At 43.8% G+C, this 23804-nt stretch overlaps 1 protein-coding gene and 1 non-coding gene across 2 annotated transcripts in view; one reads left to right on the top strand and one right to left on the bottom strand.

The window, feature by feature from the left end:
- TNRC6B (trinucleotide repeat containing adaptor 6B) overlaps nt 1-23804 on the bottom strand; it is an 814361-nt gene that overhangs the window by 646864 nt on the left and 143693 nt on the right.
- Nucleotides 649-730, top strand: TRNAS-AGA (transfer RNA serine (anticodon AGA)). Its single transcript has one exon. It is a non-coding gene; the product is annotated as a tRNA-Ser (tRNA).

Raw genomic sequence — 23804 nt, forward strand, 5'->3', positions numbered from 1 at the left:
AACTTCTCCACAACTTTATTCCTGACCTGTCTGGTGTGTCCTTGACCTTTGTGATGCTGTTTGTTCACTGAGGTTCTCTAACCAACCCCTGAGGGCTTCCCAGTACAGCTGTATTTATACGGAGATTAGTTTACACACAGGTGGACTATTTACTAATTAGGTGACTTCTAGAGGGAATTGGTTCCACTAGATTTTAGTTACAGGTTATCAGAGTAAAAGAGGGCTGAATACAAATGCATGCCACCCTTTGCAGATAGTATATAGAGAAATACCGCGCCAAGTAAACTAGTAAATGGAAAAAAAGCAGCAGCTCATAAATGAGATACACATATATGAAAAGGAATAGTTAGGACGGAGCTGCGTTGAAAATGGTATATGAAATGAACAATATACCACACGTAATTAAACATATATCTAAAAATAAGTACACAGCAAACAGCCAGGGGAGAGTCAAACATTCAGAGGTCATGGATGTAGACCAGGTATTACCCAAAATAGAAAGGAGCTCACCATAGTATAAATCGTTTCATACACATTAAAAGCTAAAAAATGCACTTACAGAAAGTAGAATTAAATTGTCACAGTTTAAAAGCCGGCTGGCTAGCGAACACCCGTCCACTCAGATAAACACCACAATGATGTCAGCAGGTAGTCATGGCCGAGTGGTTAAGGCGATGGACTAGAAATCCATTGGGGTCTCCCCGCACAGGTTCAAATCCTGCCGACTATGCTCGGTGTGCTGACGTCATCGCGTGGTTTATCTGAATGGGCGGGTGTTCGCTAGCCAGCCAGCTTTTAAACTGTGACAATTTAATTCTATTTTCTGTAATGATTTACACTATGGTGAGCTCCTTTCTATTTTGGGTAATACCTGGTCTACATACATGACCTCTGAATGTTCGAGTCTCCCTGGCTGTTTGCTGTATACTTTTAACTTACCTATCAAGTGTTCCAGAGCTGCCATTCCATACTCCCTGTATAAAAGGCCCTCCCTGGGTATTAGCCGTAGGCTTATGATAGCTTGCCATCCGGTAAGCATGCACTTTATGTGGTGGAGGTGCATGACTTTATGCTGATGTTGGAAGTCACTTCAAGATTTTACACAACTGTTTTATGGACCAATTCATTTTATACACTTTCACAATTTTATTTGGTGTGTAAAATCAATTTTCAGATATATGTTTAATTACGTATGGTATATTGTTCTTTTCAAATACTATTTTTAACGCAGCTCCGTCCTAACACTTTGCAGATATTTATAAAAAATTTTGAATTTCATTTATCAATTTCCTTCCACTTCACAATTATATGCCACTTTGTGTTGGTTTTTCGCATAAAATCCCAATCAATTACGTTTTTTGGTCGTAACATGACAAAATGTGGAAAATTTCAAGAGGTATGAATACTTTTTCAAGGCACTGTATGTGTATAAATTTATTCCAATGGCAAGAATACATGATATACTCTAGCCAATAGAATAGGTTTCTGCACAAATGCTTCTAAATGCCACACACATGTAAATGTACCTAAGCACAATTGAAAAACTGCAAGGTTAAAGGGCATTTTTTTCTGACAACATAAATGTATATGACCATGGGGCCTAAAAGGTGCTTTACTCTACTTTACAGGACAAAAAAATGACACAAATATAAAAACTGGTCCTGAATATGCTTTGTCAGATCTACATGTTAACATTGGTAGTGATTCATTGATTTCAATTATTTAAAACGGTACAGCTAAACTCCAGACTTCACAGTTAAAATTAGGAAATAAGGAGGGGCGTGACCGGATGTTGAGGTGAGGGAGAGAGACGCAGCCGGACCCAGTCCCTGCTCTATCCCCGCTCTCATGCTGTGAGCTTCGCGGTAAAGCGGAGTGGGAGACACTGCCGGCTTGTCCTCATGGTGCCCGCTGGTTTCCTCTGAGCGTCAGATGCGGTGTAAGGGGGAGGATCGGTGTCAGCCGCAAGAGAAACCTCGTACGTGGAGCTCTCCCGGGAGGACTGACAGTGACGCGCCGCTTGTGTGAGAGAGAGGGGAGCGCGCCTACCCGGGATCGAGCGGGAGCTGCGGGGGTAGCCGTGTGAGTGGAAACGACCCGATTCATGCTGCAATAGCCTTAAACTGGAGGTGTGAGTGACTCGCAGCAGCGAGTGTTGAAGCATATAGTGGGAGGACTGATGCAAACCTGTGAAACATTTTAAATAGTAACTGGAACCCCTGAACTGGTACGGGACACTTAGAATCATACAGCCATTGGAGGAGAGAGGCTGCAGTAGTTCTTGCTGGGGGATATATACTTATAGGTATACACCGCATCTAACGGGCACATCATGACCAGAAAAAAGGGGCTGGAGGAGACATCAGCACAGGAGGGTGCAGGGGCCCTAGCACAGCGTAATCCCAAAGAAAAAGAAAGTCAAGTAGCCGCCAAATTGGAGCGATTTGCTCACACCCCAAACCAACATGCAAGTACGACACCTAAAAAGAACAACCACATAGGGGGGACCCAGCATCAAACCAGCCAGCCTGGAAGGAGAAGCCTTGCCCCCACGGGGGGTGCAGCGGTGAACGCCCCATTAGACCCGGGGGGGAACGGTATGGTGGAGGGGGGTCCTAGCTTAACCACGGAAATGGGAGATGGTGGAATAGCATCAATGGCCGAGAAGGAACCATCACTGAGAGATATCTTCCTAGCAGTAAATAGCTGTAAGGTATCTATCACTGTCCTATCAGCACAAATGGAAAGTTTTAAAAGTGAATTACTGTCGGTAAAAAATGATATGCGGGTGGTCTGCACTCGGACGGCAGCCTTGGAAGACAGGATCAGCCAGATGGAGGATGATGTCTCCCCCTTTAAGACAGGAAGTCTCACTTATGAAAAAACAACTTAATGAATGCATGCAAAAAATGGACAGTATGGAAAACAGATTACGTAGAGAGAATTTGAGGGTGTTGGGCCTTCCTGAAGGCTGTGAAGGCAATAATCCAGCTAAATTTATGGAAGATTGGTTAAAGGAGAGATTCGGGAGGGAGTCACTCTCAGATTTTTTTTCCATTGAGCGTGCGCATAGAGTGGCTACCAGGACATGGGCTCCAGGGGGTCACCCAAGACCACTGATTTTTAAGCTATTATGCTTCAGGGACAAAGCCACTATTCTTCGGAAGGCAAGGGAGATGAAGAATATTCAATACAGGGGTGCAAGGGTCTCAATATATCTGGACTTTTCTCCTGAGCTTCAAAGGCAGAGAGCCAAATTTATGGAATGCAAGCTGCAGCAGCTGAAAATTAATTATGCTTTATTGTATCCAGCACGCTTGCGCATTGTGGCATTGGGGGAAACTCAATTTTTCAATACTCCCACCGAAGTCACAACTTGGTTAGACAAAAACAAAGGAAGAGTACAGCGAGAAGAGGAAATGTAGAAAAGGCAAAGGATCTGGAAATCAAGAGAGGACCTTTTTTTTTTTTTTTTTTTTTTTTTTTTTTGTTTGAAGGGGGAGTGGGGAGGGGACACGTAAAATTTGTCGGTTTATAAGCACAATGGAAATAATGGGGATAGTTCCCCTCTTACTGGGTCCAGGGGTGGTAGGTCTGTTTTTCTCACCTTGAATAATTGTGTCCGGTCACTATAGAAGCCTCAGGGGTAGGCCCAAAATTGGGCAATAGGGATAAAAATAATGGGGGAGTAGGGGGGGGGGGGGGTGTGGGAGGAGGGAGGGGAGGAATATGTGTATGGGTGTGTGGTGGGGAGAGGGGAAGGTTGATTTTGAAGCAAGGGGAAGCTCATCTCACAAATATTATAGGAGTCACATAAAGAGGTGGTTTAACTTTGCCAAGGGACACAAGGAGTCAGGACTCACAGATGCATGGTAATGGTGGTTTAAATAGCACTTGGAAATTAAAAAAGAAGCTCACTATATGTTCCTGGAATGTTCGGGGAGTTAAAGATAATTTGAAAAGGCAAATGATTCTCTCTACGGTAGATAAGGGGAAGGTTCAGATACTATGCCTGCAGGAGACGCACCTGGATAAAGATTCAATTAAGATAATGGACCATAAAAAATTTCAGATGCAGTTTCATTCCACTCACACCCCGTACTCAAGGGGTGTGAGTGTTTTGATAAAATCGGGGATAGCTTTCGCCTGCAGCCATAGTAAGGTGGACGTAGCAGGCCGGTATATCTTTGTGTATTAGCTAACATCTATATCCCTCCCCCCTTTGGGAGGGAGGTTTTGGATGACCTAACTGAATTTATGGTGAGCCTCCCAGGGGTCCCGGTAGTAGTGGTCGGGGATTTCAATATGACCATGAATAATGAAGAAGACAGGTTCCCCTCAAAAAAGCTGGGTAGGGGTAAACCTAAGAGTCCGCTTCTACAGTATTGTGAGGAAGTGGGATTGGTGGACATCTGGAGGGAGAGGCACCCCGGGGTGAGACAATATTCCTGCCACTCTAGGTCTATCCTAGACAGGGTGGCATGTGTCCTAGTGTTGGGCAACGAGGAATCGCTGGGTATAGTGGGAGAAATAGTTTACGAGCCAAGGGGGATTTCGGACCACTCACCAGTGACAATTGATTTAATGGGTGAGAGAGGCATTAATAAAGGTGACTGGAAAGTAAACCCCTTTTGGCTCGAGATCATTGAGGACGCGGGTACTGTGATGGAGAGGTTGGTGGAATTTGCAGAGTTGAATATAGGCACAGCTCCATTAGGGACAGTTTGGGATGCCCTGAAAGCTTTCCTCCGGGGGATCTTAATTCAAAAAATATCCCACACTAAGAAAAAATCACAGATAGAAGAACTAAAAGTTAAAGAGAGGGTTAAAAGAGCGGAAGAACGGTACGTTGAGGATCCAACCCCATCCAGATACGAGGCGTGGGTAGAGAGACAAAATGAGTATAGTAGAATGGTTTTGGAAAAGACGGAGAGGAAAAGGTTATTTCAAAAACGGAGGTTTGCCTGTGAGGGGGAGTGTGTTGGGAGGACCTTGGCCCTGATTATAAAGGCCAATGGCCCTCCGAATTCCATACCAGCGATTGAAGGAAGAGAGGGAACAATAAAAAATACTAACCCAGAAATTTTGGAAGAGTTTAGGGAGTACTTTAAAAATCTATATAGCTCGGCACAGGAAGATGTGGCGGGGGAAATGAGGGCTTTCTTCGGTCAGCTTAAGTTAACTCTGCTCACGAGAGAGGATAGGGAAATGTTGGAGGCCCCTCTGACACTTGGGGAATTACAAAGGGCTGTAGCAGACATGGCGAACCAGAAGGCCCCTGGTCCTGATGGCTTACCCATAGAGATTTTCAAAAAGTATGGGGAGTTTTTGCTCCCCATGCTTTTGGAAGTACTAAACGGCACTGGGAAGGGTGGTAACTTGCCGGTGTCTATGACAGAAGCCATCATAATAATGTTGCTGAAGGAGGGGAAAAACCCGTTAGAGGTGGCATCATATAGACCGATATCACTGTTATGTTCGGACGTGAAGATCTTGGCAAAGGCCCTGGCAACAAGGCTAAAGAAAATAATTTCAAGAGTAATCCATATAGATCAAACCGGGTTCATCCCGGACAGAGCTACAAGTACGAACATAAGACGAGTATATTTAAATATGCAGATTCCCACGGCGAATAGCGGTAAGAGAGCGCTCCTCTCGTTAGACGCCACTAAGGCATTTGATTGCCTGGAGTGGCATTATATCTGGAAGGTGTTGGCGGAACTCCAATTTGGCCCCAGCTTTGTTCATTGGCTGAGCCTTTTATATGATAAGCCAAGGGCAAAGATTAGAGTCAACGGAGAATGCTCAGAATGGTTCCAATTAAGAAGGGGCACCAGGCAGGGGTGTCCTCTGTCACCCCTCCTGTTTGCCCTGGCAATGGAGCCTTTGGCTGCGGCCATAAGGGCGTCTCAGGGGGTTCAGGGGTTTAAAAGAAGGAGGGGAGAGGAGAAAATAGCAATGTACGCGGACGACATTCTGCTGTTCCTGGGGGACACACAGGACTCATTAAGGACGGCCATGGGGATGATTGAGGACTTCGGCCATTTTTCCGGGTTAAAAATCAATTGGGAAAAGTCAGCAATATTACCCATAGACCCTCTGACGGAGCCTCTTCCGTATCAAACCCCACAAATAAAGGTAGTAAATCAGCTGAAATACCTGGGGATTAATATCTCAAGGGATCCGGAACAATATATCGCAGAAAATCTAGTTCCATTAATGAAAAAACTTAAACAGAAATGCCGGGTGTGGGGACGGTTGCCTCTGTCGGTCGCCGGGCGCTGTAACCTGATAAAAATGGTTTGGATGCCGCAAATCCTATATATCATACACAATTCACCTGTTTGGATTGCTAAACGTTGGTTCAACAAAATGGACAGCTTATTCAGAGAGCTGATCTGGAAAGGCGGGGCAGCAAGGATCGGCTTGCAGACGCTCCGGCGACCGGCAGAGAAGGGGGGACTGGGAGTGCCGGATCTGGGATGCTATTTTTTGGCATCACAGGTCCAGCATATGGGAGGGTGCAATAGGCCCGGGAAAGGGGTAACAGGAAATAACGTACTACTAGGTGACACCAACCGTGACACTATAGTAGAAGCGTTGGAGGCGGACTCCTTTATCACTAGATGTCCCACTACCCAGCTGATGGTCAAGAGTTGGACCAAGGTCAAAAAAATAATGGGCTATGTAGATTTCTCAGAGTTTTCCCCATTGTGGGATAATAGCAAGCTTAATGAGGTAAAAATAATGGGAAAGATTGAGGAGTGGGATCGGCAGGGCATCCATTTTCTCTCACAGCTTTATAAGGCTGGGAGTTTAAAAACATTCCAGGAGCTAGTGATTGAATTTGCGATCCCCAACCGTTCATTCTACAGATACCTGCAGGTAAGGCACGCCCTAGACGCACAATTCAACGGCAAGGAGCCATTATGGAGCGATATGATCTCTTTGAGAAAACTGGCCGACTCAGATTCCACGAAAGGTCTGATCTCTGATATGTACAGGAGTTTGAGAAGCTCGCTCCAGGGGGTTAGAGTGGAGGATAAAAACAGGAAGAAATGGGAGGATGAGGTTGGGATAATGTCGGACAGTCAATGGGAGTATGTATTGTCATCTGGACCCAGGGTATCCCTCTCTCCATCACAGGTAGTGTCCCATTTATATCTGATATATAGGGCGTATTTTACACCATTAAAAGATGTTTAGGATGGGGAGGAGGGAAGACTCGGGGTGCCAGAGGTGTGGAGGAGAGAGGGGAGATTACACATGTTCTGGCGTTGCCCCAAACTGTACAGATATTGGAAAAGTATTGTGGACAGGATAAATTTTATTTTTAAGACATCACTGAGCCTGGGTGCCAAGACCTGCCTACTAGGCCTAAGGGGGGGAAAAGAAAGGGGGAAAATTTTTGTATGTCCCTTCGGTAGAGGAGGGTATTTTATTGATGTTCATGCTCCTTGCCTTTTTTGCGGACTGTTGTACAAATATGGTAAAAGTTGAGATCTATGTAAACGCCGGCTATGTCAGTCCCCAGAATGTGACTTGATTTGTCTTTTTTTTTTAATGTGAAATGTTTCTTTTTTCAATAAAGAGGATTTAAAGCAAAAAAAATTCGGAAATAAGAAATCCAGAGTTGTTTTTCCTGTCAAAGAGTACGTATTTCTGACTTTCCAACCTCAAATTTGCACAGCCTGCAAAACACAATAGCCACATCGGTGGCCAGATTTTTCTTTTTCAGTTAAAGCACTGCATTCTGGCCAAGTCCTTATGAATGAGCATCATCAAACTTATAAATTGAAATCCTTCTACCGACTCCTTGGATGCATTTTAAAACTCCAATTCATTTACTTCCATCTATTGTTTGTATTGGTTAATATTTAAAACTTCATGTACATGAAATTTATACTTTGATATTTATACAAAATTATAGCTAGTCAGATCATTGAAAATTAGGGCCAATGAGGGAGATCTAAATAGTTTGCTGCTACAAATACTTATCCATTACAATAACTTGCCAGCTAATTGACACCCTGTAGTCAAATGCCACGGAAACTTGCTTATCAATATATCACTGCAATAAAAGTAGATTTGAAGTTTGAAGGAGAGCTCCAACTAAAATTACAATTAAACATAAGTTTATGGAGGGTGGGTGGTGCCCTGTACTGTACTCCAAGATAAGGAATTTAAAGGTTAAGTCAAATTTATTTTATCCTAATACAGTACAGGACACAGGGTTGATATTTATAGATCTTGGGATGTCCCCAAGCAATGAATAAGATGGGTGGGCAACAAGTTAGGCAAACAGAGCAGCAGTTACTCATTTAATTATAACACATTCTATTTAACCACTTAAGGACCAGCCTCATTTTGAGATTTTGGTATTTACATGTTTAACACAGTTTTTTTGCTAGAACCCCCAAACATTATATATAGTTTTTTTCTAACACACTAGAGAATAAAATGGCGGTCATTGCAATACTTTTTTTCACACCGTATTTGCGCAGCTGTCTTACAAGTGTACTTTTTCTGGAAAAAAAAAATCACTTTTTGAATAAAAAAAAAAAATAGTAAGGTTAGCCCTTTTTTTTTTTTTTTTTTTTTATATTGTGAAAGATAAATGTTACGCCAAGTAAATGGATACCCAACATGTCACGCTTCAAAATTGCGCCCGCTCATGGAATGGCGTCAAACTTTTACCCTCAAAAATCTCCATAGGCGACATTTAAAAAATTCTACAGGTTGCATGTTTTGAGGAGGAGGTCTAGGGCTAGAATTATTGCTCTCTAATGATTGCGGCGAAACCTCACGTGTGGTTTGACCACCATTTTCACATGCAGGAGCTACTCGCGTATGGCTTCGCTTCTTAAAAAAAAAAAAATTCTTGTTTTACTTGATTTTATTTATTTTTACTTTTTTTTAAAAAATTGGGTCACTTTTATTCCTAGTACAAGGAATGTAAACATCCCTTGTAATAGAAAAAAGCATGACAGGTCCTCTTAAATATGAGATCTGGGGTCAAAAAGTCCTCAGATCTCATATTTGGACTTAAATGCAATTTAAAAAAAAAAAAAAAAAAAATTGTCATTTGAAAAAAATGTGCCTTTAAGACGTATAGACGGAAGTTACGTTTTGATGTCGCTTCCGCCCTGCATTGTCATGGAGACGGATGGGGGCCCATCTTACCCTCACTCGTCTCCATGCACAGCAAGTGAGAGGACGCAATCAGCCGCTAACTGCTGCCATAACAACGATATCCATCCCCAAAGTAGGGACGTACATCGGCGTGCAGCAGTCGGCAAGTGGTTAACGCGATATTGTGGGAGTATTCACTATACACACACACACACACGGCAGAACAGTACCAACTAGCACAAAAAAAAACAAGGCTCAACAAGAGCCAAATTATAGTGCTGCTGCAAAAACCATGTGGCTGAAAGCTACATCCACAGGATATTGAACTTTCACCTGGTAGAACTTTGAAAGGTATGAACAAAGAACCAAGTAGCGGCCTTACAAATCTGGGAAACGAAGGCTTGACGTCAGAGCTTCCAGGAAACTCCTACTGATCTGGAAGAGTGACACATAGTGCATGAGGTGTTTTGCCCTTTAGGGTCACTAGAAGAGCTAGCTACACCATCACAGGATGGTACTGTGGGTGTATGATAAGGTAGCAAAGTGCCAAGTCCTATTTGGTTGAGAAATAAAAAATAAAAATAGCGGGGAAAAAAATGCACTTTATAGGCACTACTGATAAATTTTAAAAAATTACATTTTATTGAAACACACCACATAAGAGTTTAAAATCACAAATAAAAACAAAATAGTTCAGTTATCAAATAAATGTCTCCAAGACAGCTGCCTGGTATGGGGATGCGATACTTGCGACCCTGATACCTACATCACGGCTTAAACAGTAATATTTAACCCTTTCGCATAAAGGTCTGTACAGTGTACGGACCTACAGAAGCGCCTCCAGGCGGCCAAGTCCGCACGCTGTACAGACCTCATTTATGCTTCGGCTATAAAGCTCACGGTCACTTCAGTGACCATGAAGTTAAAGCATAATTGTTCAGAAGGCTCTGATCAGTGGCTAATAAGCCACTGATCAGAGCAATTTACCTAAAATATGACGACACCCCCCCCCCCCCCCCCCTGCTGACATGTAAAGTGGCCCCCACCTTCACTCTAAGGCTTCATGCACACAGGATGGTTTTTACAACCTCTCCTGAATGATTTAACTTGACAGATAAAACGTCCGGTTTGCTGTGTTTGCGTCTAGAAGCACTAAAAAAAAAAAAAAAAAAATTAATAATTACATTTTTATTTCTCCCACAAAATAGCCAAAAATTAAAAAACGCCTGTAAACGAAACGTGGCTAAATGTGAGTTACCGCGTTTAGAGCTTGAAATGCCTCTAACTCAGCTTCTAAACCCATTTTTTGCATTCCAAAAAAAGCCTCTAAACTCAACTGCCTAGAAACTACTGTAAGGCCTTATGCACACGAGACGCCGGTGCAAACTCTGCTGAACACATGTTTTTAAAAGCTGAAACTGGTGTTTAGAAACGCCCGTTTTGCCGGAGTTTGCATGCCGCGTTTAGGTCTAGAAGCATCTGCAGAGCAGAGAATGACATTTTTCGACCCAACTTTGGGGCCTCGTGTCTCAGGGCCACTTGATGCTAGGAACCCCAAATTTGGTGCGCAAACACAGTTGGACTAGCACTACAACATATCCAAATTTAGGGTTCCTAGCACCAAGTGGCCCTGAGACACGAGGCCCCAAAGTTGGGTCGCAAAATGTCAAGCACTTCTGCAGCAGAGAATGACACTTTCCGACCTGACTTTGGGGCCCCATATCTCGAGGCCACTTGGTGCTAGGAATCCCAAATTTGGATATTTATAGTGCAACTGTTAGCACACCAAATTTGGGGTTCCTAGCACCAAAGTGGCCCCGAGATATGGGGCCCCAAAGTCGGGTTGCAAAATGTCAAGCACTTTTCTGCAGCAGAGAAAAACATTTTGTGACCCGAATTTGGGGCCACCTAGTGCTAGGAACCCCAAATTTGGATATGTTATAGTGTTCAACCATGTTAGCACACCAAATTTGGGGTTCCTAGCACCAAAGTGGCCCCGAGATATGGGGCCCCAAAGTCGGGTTGCAAAATGTCAAGCACTTTTCTGCAGCAGAGAATAACATTTTGTGACCCGAATTTGGGGCCACCTAGTGCTAGGAACCCCAAATTTGGATATGTTATAGTGTTCAACCATGTTAGCACACCAAATTTGGGGTTCCTAGCACCAAGTGGCCCCGAGATATGGGGCCCCAAATTCGGGTCACAAAATGTCATTCTTTGCTACAAAAAAGTGCTTGGGGCCACTTGGTGCTAGGAACCCCACATTTGGTGTGCTAACACAGTTGAACTAACACTACAAGATATTCAAATATGGGGTTCCTAGCACCAAGTGGCCTCGTGATATGGGGCCCCAAACTCAGGTCGGAAAATGTCATTCTCTGCTGTAGAAGTGCTTGACATTTTGCGACCAGACTTTTGGGCCACTTGGTGCTAGAAACCCCAAATTTGAATATCTTATAGTGTTAGTTCAACTCTGTTAGCACACCAAATGTGGGGTTCCTAGCACCAAGTGGCCCCGAGATATGGGGCCCCAAAATCGGGTAGTAAAATGTTCCTTTAAAAACACTTAAACGCAAACGCGGCTAAACGCGGTACCAGCATTTAGCCGCGTTTGGCGTCTGAAACGTGGAAAACTTTTGCGTCTGAACCCATTTTTTTGCTTCTGGAAAAACGAGGTTAAACGCAACTGCCTAAAAACACCAAAAAACAAGACTGTGTACATGGACACATAGGATAACATTGAATGGGTTCAGGGACAGTTGAAAAAAGTGTCCAACTGCCTCTGAACGCGAGTTTAACAGTGTCTCGTGTGCATGAGGCCTAAATGACACTGTGTACATGTTCTGGTAAGATAACAGAGGACAGTTCAGGAGCAGTTGAAAAAAATGCTCAACTGCTTCTAAATGTCTGTTTACCAGCAGCAGTGTACAGAAGGCCAAACTCTCCCTTTACCATGCCTTACCCTTCCTGCTCTGATCCCCCCCCCCCCCCCCCCCCCACTCCAGCACCAATTTCCGCCCCCTGCAAACTCAGATCCCTCTGTGGCTGTCCTGCAGCTGTCGGATTCTCTCCTCTGCCCTCCCGCCGGCTTTTTGTATTGCAGGGCAGCCACAGAGGGATTCACTTGCAGAAAGATACTCCCAGTGCTAATCGGATCCCCCCTCCACTTCCCAAATGTCTGAGTGCCTGCCCTGCATCTGCTAGCCATCTAGCCCACCTCCCCCTCCCGCCGGCTTTCCGTGCTGCAGGACAGGCACAAAGGGATCGTTTTTTTTAAAAACTACCCCCCCCCCGCACTGCTCCGACCCCCACTCCACCTCCCCGCTGTCCAGGCACCCCCTCCATGCTGCCAACTTTGCTCTCCCCTCCTTCCCTCTCGCTGCAGTCCCTGACCGATCACGGTAGGCATGGAGGGGGGAGAGGGGTGTTGGTAGGGGCTGTAAAACATGCGTTTTACCACCACTCTTCCTTTCCTGAAAGAATGCAGCCCAGTGATCATTACAGATCTCTCCTGCATTCTTTCATCACAGACATACAGTATAGAAAACTGTTTACTATTGTCAGTTTGTGAATAAAACAATGTTTAATTTTATGATATAGCCCCATTTTACCAAATGCACCGCAACCGCATGCATAGCACAAGGTTGCGGGGAGTTTGCGGCGCATCTCCTTGACATAAATATGTAGTGTTTGGAGGAAGACATCGCTACAAGTTGGGTCAAGTTTGCCACGGGCGCAAAGCAAATCGCAGCATCAGCACTCTGTCCATTGCCTATTACAGCTTAAAGTGGAGCTTCACCAAAAAGGGGAAGTTCTGCTTGTTTGCACCCTCCCCCACTCCCTTGCAACATTTGGCACCTTTTGTGGGAGAGGGGCGGAGCGGGTACCTAGTTTTGACAGGTACCCACTCCTACTTCTGGGCAAGATAACCGCGGCAAGCTACAAAGCTGTTTGGCTCCTCCTCCTCCTCCCCCCTGCAGCCTCCTGAGACACACACACACATAAGACCGAAGGACCACCGACAAAGCGTGACTCGCTCATGCGCAGAAGGAAACCGGCTGTGAAGCCTAAAGGCTTCACTGCTCGGTTTCCCTTAGCCAAGATGCCGGCACCTGCACCTGAAGCCAATTTACCAATAAGCTTGGGTGCTGACATCACTGAATCTCTGGACAGGTAAGCGTCCTTAATTAAGCGTCAGCAGCTACAGTATTTGTACAGCTGCTGACTTTTCATTTTTTGGGGGGAGATTGGAGCTCCTCTTTAAGGGCGAGGGGCATTTGTCAGGCAGCAAAAATGCAGCTTAACCACAAGTCTAAACAAGACTAAAAGGCCTTGTTCATGCGGGGTATACTACAGCAAGGCCATGTTTAGCTGCACAGGGATGCAAGGGTGTTCCATGCATCCCATGCAGGCAATCCTATTGATGTCAATTGGTACACTGTGGCTGCCCAGGCATGCACAGGTGTTCCGTGCGCATATGGTTAAAAACAGCGCTCCATGGGAGTACGATGTAGCACACCCCATTGTGGTTTTATGTGCAACTAAGGTTTTTTTAGCTTTTTTTCCTGTGAAAATAGCAATCTGATAAACATATCTGTGCAAGTATTGTAGGGCTAAAAAAAAAAAAAAAAAAAAAAAAATCAGTAGCACCATTTTTTTATTCTACAGGTCGTGCTTTCAGAAAAATTTATGGGTTTTTTTTTTTTTTTGGGGGGGGGGGGGGGTCTTTTTCAAAATCTGAAAGCTGTAAGTGATGCATTAAAACATCCAAACATTTAGAGACATTTTTGCATATGTTTAATTTTCGCAATTTCGCAAAAAGGTGCAATTTAAAATTTACAAATATTTGTTATTTATTAACTCAACCCAGGATAAGCTTTTATATTTAGCAGGAATTTTGTAAAACTGTGTGTTTATATCTGCTAATAATGGTTTTAGTGTGTTTTTAGTGACAATATCGTTTTGATAAACATTTGCGCAAATACCGCAGGGCCTAAAAAATCTGTAGCACCTTCTTTTTATACTAGCGTTTATATGCTTTTAGAAAATATATGGATTTTGGGGGTCTTTCACAAATCCTGAAAGGGAAAAATTAAAACCTTCATATTTTTTAGAGATATTTGGATATTTACATTTTTAGATACGTTTGATTTTCACCATTTTGCAAAAAGGCGCAATGTAAAAAATTGTTTTTTGTTATTCATTAACTCCATACAGGTTAAGCTTTTATATTTAGTAGGGATTTAGCAGACATTTTGTCAAATTGGCTGTGTTTTCATCTAATGGTTTTAGTTTTTTTTTTGCAAATATGTTTTGATAAAACACTTGCGCAAATAACGCGGGGTCTAAAAAATCTGTAGCACCTTTTTATTCTAGAGATCATATGCTTTCAGAAAATATATGGTTTTGGGGGTCTTTCACAAATTCTGAAAGCTGTAAGGGAACAATGAAAACCTTTAGATTTTTAGAGAAGTTTGTAGATTTACACTTTTGCGTCTGTTCGCTTTTCACCATTTAGCAAAAAGGCACAATTTAAAGGTTACAAAGATTTGTTATTTATTAACTCAATGCATGTTAAGCTTATATATTTAGTAGGATTTTTGTAAAATTTGCTGTTTATCTGATAACTATTTTGGTGGATTTTTAGCAAAAATAATGTTTTGGTGAACATTTCGCGCAAACATCGTGGGACCTTAAAAATCAGTAGCACCTACTTTTTATTCTACTGGTCAAAAAATATATGGGTTGGGGTTTTTTTTCTTACAAACTCTGAAAGCTATAAGTGAAAAACAAAAAAGCAAAAGGAAAAAAAAAAAAAAAAAAATGCAAAAAAATGGTCTGGCCACCCGAGTGTAAAAATGGAGCACAGGGCCTGGCAGAGAAGCTCGACATGTTTTGCTTCTTTGGGAGCTTATCCAGTTCCTCGCAAAAGTATTCACCTCTCTTGGCATTTTTCGTGTTTTGTTGCCTCACAACCTGGAATTAACATGGATTGTTTGAGGATTTGCATCATTTAATTTACAGAACATGCCCACAACTGAAGATTTTTTTTTTTTTTTTTTATATTGTGAAGCAAACAGCAAATAGGACAAAATAACAGAAAAAAGTCAATGCGCATAACTATTCACCCCCCTAAAGCCAATACTTTGTAGAGCTACCTTTCGCGGCTATCACAGCTCCAAGTCGCTTTGGATAAGTCTCTGTAAACTTGCCACATCTCACCACTGGAAATTTTGCCCATTCCTCCTTGCAAAACTGCTCCAGCGCCTTCAAGTTTGATGGTTTGCGCTTGTGAACAGCAATCTTTAGATTTTCTATTGGATTGAGGTCTGGGCTTTGACTAGGCCATTCCAAACACATTTACATGTTTCCCCTTAAACCACTCAAGTGTTGCTTTAGCAGTGTGTTTGGGGTCATTGTCCTGCTGGAAGGTGAACCTCCGTCCTAGCCTCAAATAACATTGCTCAAGAATATACCTGTATTTAGCACCATCCATCTTGCCCTCAACTCTGACCAGTTTCCCAGTCCCGACTTCTGAAAAACATCCCCACAGCATGATGCTGCCCCCACCATGTTTCACTGTGGGGATGGTGTTCTTTGGGTGATGTTATGTGTTGGGTTTGTGCCAGACATAGCGTTTTCTTTGATGGCCAAAAAGTTCAATTTTAGTCTCATCTGACCAGAGCCCCTTCTTCCATACATTTTGGGAGTTTCCCACATTCCTTTTCGCAAACTCAAAACGTGCCATTTTGTTTTTTGTTGAAAGTAATGGCTTTCTTCTTGCCACTCTGCCATAAAACCCAACTCTATGGAGCGTACGGCTTATTGTCGTCCTATGTACATATACTCCAGTCTCTGCAGCTCCTCCAGGGTTTACTTAGGTCTCTGTGCTTCCTCTCTGATTAATGCCCTCCTTGCCCGCTCTGTGAGCTTTGGTGTGTGGCTGTCTCTTGGCAGGTTTGTTGTGCCATGTTCTTTCCATTTGGTTATGATAGATTTAATGGTGCTCCTAGGGATCATCAAAGATTTGGATTTTTTTTTTTTTTAATATAACCTAACCCTGACTTGTACTTCTCAACAACATTGTCCCTTACTTGTTTGGAGAGTTCCTTGGTCTTCATGGAAGTGCGGGGGTGAATACTTTTGCAAGGCACTGTATATAATTTCTAGATGAAACTAGAGACATTAAGTATATATGCAGGTATATTCAGTAATCTATACAAATGATTGCATACTTGTCCACTGGTGGAAATACAAGCATAAAAAGTTGCGTCTGTAAACCAGCACCCAAAAACAGCTACATGCATAGGTGAACCATGAGTAGATGTGGGGACATGGCAGGTATAATGAGATATGAGAGATAGAAAAGTGGGGGGGCGTGGCCAGGATTGGCATGTGAGCAGCCACTTTTCACAGAGCTCCCACCTGACACCCTTATTTGATCCTGTTCCCGACTCAGTAGGACCACTTATTTAGTACCAGCTGGTACCAGAACACCCGCTGATCAACCTGATCTGCTTGGCCCCTGAAAAAGATGATGGTCACCAGGAAAAACAAGGAGGGAACAGATCGGCCCAAAATCCAACATGGCGCCGCCGGGACTCCACAGCAGCGTGGCCAGAGAAACACAGACAAGGACACTGAGTAAACAGCTAAAACCACAGAAAACGGCCCCTAACGACCAGCCCAGGGACATGAGATACTATACTCAAAAACTAGCAGAGACAGCCGCTCATACTGACAAGACTGTACCTGAGGTTATGGCAGAGGGAGAGGACACAGAGCAGGGTGAGGGGGCTGGAGACATGGCGCTGACAGCCAGAGCAGAGCGATAAGAGACACTTCTGAACCTGAGGAGGCAGAGGGGGATGAAGACACTGAACAGCCGACCCTAGCTGCTATACTGAGAGCTGTAAACAAATGTACAGCATCAGTGAATACATTACAAGCACGCTTCGGTGGCCTGAAGGAGGAAGTAACCCTGATTAGACAAAACCTGCAAAAAAATCAGGGAAAGGACAACTGCACCTGAAAGCAGGATCAGTGACCTAGAAGATAAGCTTCCTCCCCTGGTTAGGGAGACGCAAGCAAACACCAGAATGATTAAATTGGTCGATATGCAAGCTGACGATCTCCAAAATAGAATGAGACGTAACAACGTGCGTATTGTAGGTCTCCCGGAGAAAGTGGAGGGTAGAGACCCTACGGAATTTGTGGAGCAGTGGCTTGCTGACATATTTGGGAAGAAAGCCTTTACTACCCTGTATGCCATTGAAAAGGCACACAGAGTCCCACTACGCCCGCTACCACCCGGACACCCGCCAAGGCCCATGTTGGCGCGGCTCCTGCACTACAGGGATAGGGAGATTATCCTGCGTCTTGCTCGGGAAAAACAAAACATCCAATTTAATGGTGTGCGGGTCTCATTCTACCCGGACTTTTCTTCCGATGTGCAAAAGCGTAGGGCTCGCTTCACTGAGGTGAAACAGCGATTGCAAAAATTGCAGGCCCCATACGCTATGTTATACCCTGCTAGGCTCCGGATTACAGCACGGGGACAAGCGCATTTTTTTGAAAATGCGTCGGATGCATCGGAGTGGCTGGACGCAAACGAGAATGTCTTCCCTAGGCACAGCAGACAAGCGGCAGAGGAAAAGTGAATTCGGCCTTTTCTCTCTGAATTTTAAAATGAAGACCAGCTGGACTTCGCTACAGTGAGATACATCTGTGCCTACATGAGGAGATGGGAACTTCCCCTTTGTTCCAAAAGAGCGATTTTTCGGCAACCCAAAAAAAAAAAAAAAAAAAAAAGTAAGTGTTCACAACAAGTGGAACGTTTTATCCATTTTTTCTGGTCCTCAGTCTGGGGATAAGTTGGCCTCTGTTGGGACCCATTCAATGTTTTCAGAAGAGGACCTGTTGTCCTATTACAGTTAGGAAGGTGCTAACAATTACTACAGGAGCCAACCAGTGGGCCTCATGGACAGAGTTTGGGCTCAGTGTCTGGCAGCCGTTGGGTTGCGATCCGCAAGCTGGCAACAGTCAATGGATTGACTTTCCGGAGGTTACAGTTGCACCCCGCTTTTCAATCTTGGTTTTTATTTTAATTTTTTTTTCTATGTTATTATTTTCTTTCAGAGAATTGTCTCCGTTACATGACATTTCTTTAGAGCTAATAACTGTCTAGTTAACATTTTCTAGTTAACGTGGTAAGGGAAGGTGTGCTTCTAGATTACATAGGTATGGTACTACGGATAGATCAAAAATGGCAATGGTTCCGGTGATCTCATGGAATGTGCGGGGAATACATGATAGCCTAACCGCACCATGGTTTGCCTCCCTTCGCAAATATTTGCCTGCTATTTGCGCATTGCAAGAAACCCATCTGACCCGAGTCGGTGTCATGTCTAAAACTGTCATGGATGGAATGATCATATCACTCCACTCACACCTCTTACTCGAGGGGTGCGAGTGTATTGATACATAGTTCTTTGGACTATCAGGAGATAGAGTGTGTGTCAGATACAGAGGGGAGATTTGTCATCTTGTTGTGTCATATATAATTTGAAGTGTATTCTTGCATTTGTGTACGTTCCGCCTCCATACAATCACCAGGTGCTCAAAATAGTGTTAGAATACCAGCTACGTCACCATGACATTCCCATATACATCATGGGGGAGTTCAACTGTGTGCTGGACCCTGCTCTAGATAAACATCAACCTGTAGGCACGCTACGTGGTTCATACCGTACACCTCTGAGTAAACTTATGGAGGAAGTGGGCTTGACTGACCCTTGGCGTGATAGGCACCCAGAGGACAAGTGCTTTTCCTGTTTTACTAAATCACATATGTCCCTATCCCGAATAGATCTTAGTATCTGCTCAGTGACAGCCTCCCGACACATATCAGAGATCACGTATGCTGTTCGCAGTATATCTGATCACTCGCCTGTGATCACCAACTTCGAGGTGAGACCCATCTCTAGTATGGTAAGAGCCCCATGGAAGCCGAATGCGTTTTGGGTTAACCTGTTTTCATCCAATGCCCAAATGGAGACCAAAATTGAGGAGTTCTGGAGGGTACACAGAGGTCAGGCTGCAATGGAGAATGTATGGGAGGCCTTCAAGGCCTTCCTCCGAGGCACATTTATCAGAGAGATCAATGTAATCAAACAGGATACTAATGCCCAAAGGGAGGGATTGGAGCAACTGGTGAGTGATCTGGAGGCGAAATTTATATCTGATCCCACAGAGGAACATAAAGACTCCTGGTTGGCCGCCAGTGAGGCGCTCAGTCATTGTAATATGTCCACAGCAGAGAGGAAACGCTTTTTTAATAAACTGGCCTATTATGGAGGAGGGGGGAGCAGACCGGTCGCCTGCTAGCGAAAATTGCTCACTCGCAACAGAACTCACCCTCCATTAGCGCACTTAGGACTCAGGCGGGAGTTGTAACCAATAATCCTGATCACACAATGTCTGGTCTCCTACTACTTTACTTTATACCAATCCAAAACAGACTTATTCTGTGAATCCTTGCAAAACGTACCTTGAAATGATAGACCTCCCAACGTTATCAGAGTCTGCTAGAGAGCAGCTGGATGCTCCTCTTACTTTGGAGGAGCTCTAGCGGGCGACCGGGATGTTCCCTAACTCTAAAGCACCCGGGGAAGATGGTATTCCAATTGAAGTATACAAGCAATACACTGAGGGTATGCTACCCAAACTACTGAATGTATTCCAGAAAGCTAAGAAAAACAAAAAAGTCTCCCCCCATCCATGATCAAAGCCATCATAGTGCTGCTGTTGAAACCAGGCAAAGACCCACTAGACCCGGGCTCTTACAGACCCATATCACTCCTACAGAATGATGTGAAGATTCTAGCAAAAGTCCTGGCTATGCCTTTAAACGAAGTGATATCCACTATTATACATTCGGATCAGGCAGGGTTCATGCCCCAAAAATCTACAGCAATAAACTTGTGCAGACTTTTCCTTAATATCCAGACTGAGGCCGATAACAAGGGGGACCGGGCACTACTGTCCTTAGACGCCCACAAGGCGTTTGACAGTATTGAATGGACATACTTGTGGGTGGTCTTGAAAAAATTTGGGTTTGGGGAGGAATTTGTTGCCTGGGTGCAACTGTACCATGCCCCTAAGGCCACCATTAGAGAGGCGAGTAGAGTATCACAGGACTTTCAGTTACATAGGGGTACTAGACAGGGGTGCCCACTGTCCCCTCTTTTGTTCGCTCTAGCCATAGAGCCCCTGGCGGCACTCATCTGTTCCAACACTGCTATTCAAGGCTTCCAATTCAGGGAGATACAGGAGAAGTTAATGTTATATGCAGATGACACCATGCTACTCTTAGGGTATACCGGGAAGTCACTGGATGAAGCCATGGAGGTGGTGCAGACCTTCGGTTTGTATTCAGGGTTGGTTGTAAATTGGACTAAATCCTCGCTTATGTTACTTGATGCAAACACAGCAACTGCCAACACTTCTTGATATACCAGTGTCTAGGACTATTAAATATCTTGGCCTACAAGTCACCCCTGACCCTTTGGATTATCTTAGGCTGAATCTTACTCCCCTGCTAAATCGTATTCGTGATAGGATTAAGGTCTGGTCCAGGTTGAAAATGTCACCAGTAGATAGGATCAACCTCATAAAAATGATTCTTATGCCCCAAATTTTATATGTGTTGCATAATTCCCCGCTAGTGATCCCCTTGAAACAATTTTGAATCATCAATTCAATGTTCAGATCCCTTATATGGCACTCCTCTACGACTAGGGTAAGATTGGAACAGCTTCAAAGACCCAAGGAGATGGGTGGACTGGCGCTGCCAAACCCGTGGTTGTACGATCTGGCCTCCCAGTTACAACACATAGCCAGGGCACTTAATCCGGTGCCTCGGAGTTGAATTTGGCGGATTCAACCACCTCACTTCTTACATTCATTCTTACATTCACTATTGGAAGGGGGATGGCAGAGGGGTTGGAAGTACTTCAATTTAGTAAATCGAATAAATTATGCCCCACATACAACTTAATGCAGAAAGTCAGAACATTACAACAGGTATGGGTTTACTAAATATAGCCCTATATGGCAAAATAAACGCTACACAGAGCTAGGGAAATAATATAGCAAAAAATGGCAGCAATACGGAATCAATTATCTATCCCAAATATTCCGTAATGGTGAGCTGCAGACGTTTACTGCTCTCCAGGAGGAATTCCAACTCCCTAGGTCCATGCAATTTTTCTATTTCCACTTACAACATGCTATAAAAGCCGAAAGTGGTGTGGATGCCTGGGTTCAAAGCAGCACTTCTATCTTTAACTACATGACAGGGGTATCTTCTTATAAGGGCTTCATATCTTGTAGCTACGCTATGTTACTTAACATGTTCCTACCTGATCTGACCCGAAAGGTGATGGCCCAATGGGAGAGTGATGTTGGGCCCTTTGAAGAGGAAGTGGGAGGAGGCACTCTTAGCGGTATCTCAATGTTCTTTGAATGTTGCACAGCACCTGTCTCAATTATACATACATTTACGAGTCCACTATACTCCTGTCAGGCTGGCTAGGATGGGAGTACTGGATGATCCCTCGTGCACTCGTTGCATGCGGGACCATGGTGACCTAATACACCTTCTGTGGCGATGTCCCAAGCTACATGTTTATTGGACAGAGGTGTTGGAGCTCATTAACCGAGCTATCCAGGGTCAAATTAAAAAACGTTCCCAAACCTTGCCTGTTAGGTATTATTGAGGGTGACTTGATTGAGGAGGTGCCCAGACAGGCGATAGCCAGGGCCCTTTTTCAGGCCCGGTTGCCGATTCTACGACACTGGAAGTTGACAGAACCACCTACTGTGAGGGAATAAATAAAGCAAATTGGTAACACACTGAGGCTGGAAAGGCTTTTCTACCAACATAGGGGTAGTATGGCAAAATTTGCTAAGCTCTGGGATCCATGGTTGAACGTACCAGGGCTAGCTCCGGTTGAGCTGATATTGGATCGAATAATGTAACTGTGGCTATATAACTGAATTTGTTGTATACGGAGGTTGCACAACCCACCGCACACTTGTCTGTTTTTTATTTTTAAGGAATTTTGAGTTTAGATGCAAACAGTTCACATATACAAGATATACTTGTAGTACCATGTATGGAAGAAAGACGTGTGATTGTATAACAACTTTTTTTGCTCTGATGCAAATTATTATTGTACCTTTTTTCTTTTTCAATAAAACCTTGCTTTGAGAAAAAAAAAAGATAGAAAAGCTTCACTATAAAAGGTATAGCATTGACCTGCAATGCATCAGTAAGAAAAAGGCAGAGGGGTAGATAGCAGATACCTCGCTACAAAAGTAATTGTACCTGCTATATAAGAAGGTGTCAGCCATTATGCCAGACATACTCACCTAGAACACTGTCAACCAGGACCAAGCCAAATCAGCTTAGCTCTCCCACAATGTTAAAGATATAGCAACCTTGTATAAAGACAGTCAGTAAGGACACAGATAATACCTGCCAGATAAACAAACATATAAGAGCTCCAAACACTATTAGAAGAGACAACTATTATGCAACACTACTGATATAATACTAAGAGTGCAAGCCTCTCACCTTTAAGTGGTATCTGAAATGCACATTGATGTCACATAGTTATAGCATAAGTACATTCACAAGGGAGTAAACCATTAATGGCGATAGTGGTGGGAAAAACAACCAGGGGGAAGAAGCCAGCCAAACTGCACCCATAAGCCCTGTACCACGCTAGGAGATGTGTGGTATAGGGCTGCTGCTACTAAAAGTCCTCTCCACGTTAGCAGATAGTTGGAAGGTAGAGTCCTTGAGAAAAAAGTTTGCCCTGATACCCCCCTTTGACCTAAATGCCTGAGTTCTTAAAAAGGTGAAGAAGGGGTGCAAGTACCTTTGTGAATACTCTGGGAGCAGAGGATAGGCCAAATGGCAGTGCAAAAAACTGGAAAATGTTTGACTCCTACTGCAAAAGTGTTAAGGAGATGGGCAATTGGGAATATGCAAATAGGCATCTGCCATTGTCTCAGAGGGGACTCTAAAGCCGGCCATTGATGGCTCGAATCTTGGCTGGTTCCTGATGAACCGGCTGAGATTTGAACCATGTATGGGTAGATTATACATGCACACTGTCTGATTGCACGAAAGAAATTCAGTCCATATATGGCCGGCCTAAGGTTACTTGTTTACGGATTTTTGGTGCAGGATAGGACAAAAACCCTTGTAAGGTTTTGGTACTGTAAATGGGTCTAAGTAGAATCTTTCAAACCTGTCCTCCAAAGATACTGGAACGACTACTTCCTGAGTCAAGAGATGGCGAAGGGTGTTCTGCAAATCTAGCCTTGAGCAGGTTTTGTATGATTTGAGAGACGGTCATGAGGGGGAGAGTTTAAAACTATTTTCTACGCCTTTAAAACTACTGATTGAACCTCTGAGATGTCTGTGACCAGAGAACGGCAAACTGTAACAGATGTCCCCCATTCTTAGGCGTGAGGGTGTGCCTTCATTGTGAAGAGGGCTTAAACTTGGTTGATCTATGCATTTTGGCTTAGCAGTTGAAGCCTGTGAAGAATGTTGAGGTGCTCTGCATTTTGAGAAGAAAAAACTCCTGAAGAGGATT

The sequence above is a fragment of the Aquarana catesbeiana genome, linkage group LG07 (assembly GCF_042186555.1).
Source record: "Aquarana catesbeiana isolate 2022-GZ linkage group LG07, ASM4218655v1, whole genome shotgun sequence".
NCBI classification, from domain to species: domain Eukaryota; kingdom Metazoa; phylum Chordata; class Amphibia; order Anura; family Ranidae; genus Aquarana; species Aquarana catesbeiana.